Source organism: Neovison vison, chromosome 1, assembly GCF_020171115.1.
Source record: "Neovison vison isolate M4711 chromosome 1, ASM_NN_V1, whole genome shotgun sequence".
Classification (NCBI taxonomy): Eukaryota; Metazoa; Chordata; class Mammalia; order Carnivora; family Mustelidae; genus Neogale; species Neogale vison.
In genome coordinates this window covers 100,061,080-100,063,537 of record NC_058091.1, presented here as the reverse complement: position 1 = coordinate 100,063,537, position 2,458 = coordinate 100,061,080, and positions in this window count along the sequence as shown.

Genomic DNA, 2,458 nt, shown 5'->3' with positions numbered 1-2,458 from the left:
ATTTGAGTTAAATTATTTATTTTCTGAAACCACAGATATTAGGATAATGGCAGTTTATGAGACAAATATGTCACACACATTCAATGCTAATAAATAGAAACTTTCTTATTACTTTTAGATGGATGCCTGGCTATGTGTGTGCCCATGCCCAGTAAAACATAACAGAGTTTATCCCTTTGATCTGATGCATAAAAATGTTTATGTCTTTGATCTAACAATCCAGTTTTTGGAATTTGTTCTAAGAAAATAATTTTAAAATTAAAAAATTAGCAAAGACATTTATGACAGCATTTTAAGAGGAAAATATAAATATAACTCAAATAATCAATAATAGGAAAATTTTTGAGATGTGTATAGAAATTTGATGACATGCTACAGTTAAAAGTAGAAAGGATATAGAACATGATATTGAATTGACAAAATAAAATACAAAATTACACATATCTTTTGATTATAACTATATATGATTTCGTATCTAGAAATGGAAACTGGAATAGATCATCAAAAATGATTACCTACAAAGTTATGAGAATCAGAAATCAATTTTGTTACTATTGAAAAGATGATTTAAGTAGGCACAAATATTAAATCTTCCAAAAGTCTGTGAGGACAAAGAAAAAATTATATTGACTAGGTAAATCAGAGGTAGCCTGGACTGGATGTTCCAGAAGGGGTTTGGCTGACCCTTCGGAAGAACAGAACCCAAGAGAATGGGGAGGGGCACCCAGATCCAACCCAGCTGTTTCCAATGCTAAGTGATCTGGCTGGAGCATGCCTTTATGTTACAGTTTAGGAGTTTTGTGGTTGCATTTCTCTGGGAAGAAATAATGACTTAGCATTCACTGTTGGTGCAATTACCTTTAAATATTCAGTAGTTCCCTTTAAAAGAGTAGAACTCTATCCTTGATTCTTTTTAACTAGAGGCAGCTTTGATGTAAGAAGAAATGATTTTTTATAATTTAGTCCTAATAACACCAGCACACACACAATGAATATTGACTACAAGCTGACCTTGAGTCAACAAAGAGACAAATGTACCCCTTGCAGTTGCCAAAGCTGGAGAGGCTCTTAAAGAAATCTCAGTCTCAACATTCTTGTAGCACACACCCTTCCTTACCATCCAGATAAACTAAATACCCATATCCTATTGGACAGAGTTGGGGGGTGCGGGGAGCATGTGGAAACGGGACAGAACTGTAGGCTGCTATATATTTTAGCAATCAGCAGCCAGGGACCTGACACTATGAAAATCTTCAAACCTTGAATGTTCCTTTCCACAGAATTAAATAAATTAATCACATGCCCTGGGCTCCATATAAATGTGTACATTATTAAGGATGGACCTAGAAATTGATTGGAGCCAAAGTACAAAAACAGATGATTTAAAAAAAAAAAAAAATACAGATGAGTAAAAACTAGGCAGCATCTGCCATCATTTCGCAGGCTCTCATTTTTATGATTTTCTAGTCTCCGAAGTCAAAATTATCCCCACACATCTGAGTTATTTTCAATCTAAAACCTACAATTTTTAGTTTGTAGAAAATCGGGTGATGTCCAAAAAAGGAACAATTTCTAAAGTAGGCTTGTTTCCAGTGAAACACTAATTAGAAGTTCTGATAAAACAAATTATTTAATTTAAACCTATGAATGTCTTTTCTAATTCTTTGTACTAAGTTCAGTGTGGAATTCTAAAAGTGGATTCTCTAAGTACAAATTTCTGCCTTGGAAAATAAAATTTGAACCAAGATTTTCATTCTCTGTACTAAGAAATCACTCTCTGTCACACACACACACACACACACACACACACCACTGCCTAGCTCTGCCTCCCCTACCCATCTAGTCATGTCTATTTTTAAAAAGTTTTGATTTTTAGGGTGAGTCTATATTAATTTTTTTTTTACTATAATGATACCTGACTCCATGAATCCAAATGGTTTAAATTGCTTAATACCTATTTGTAGTACATTTACACTTAAATGATAAAAAATTAACCATATATACAGAGAGAGCACACCGTTGTTAAATACGCCAAAGTCATAATATCATATGCAAAATATCTCCCATAAATACTACCAGATAAGTATGCTTCAAATGTAACTTTTCCCCCAATTATTATTTTAAAGTGCACATACCCCCCACCCAGATGTGTACACACTGATGCAGAGAGCACTGGGAGTTACCCAGTTTAAAGAGCAACAAAATGATGGGGGAAAGGTAGAGGAGCTAAGTGATCAAGAGAAGAAGGGAAGAGCCTCATAATTTCACCCATTTTAATTCTGGCCCTGAACATTTATTTGTTTATTCCACAAATAGTTATTGAGTACTCACTATGTTGCAGGTGCAAGATCTGATCCCTGTTAAAAAATATATGAAAAAGCTACTTTAAACATGACTTTTTCTCTACTTTCAATTATTTTCTAATAACCATGGATAATTTCCTTCACAATTTTTTTCC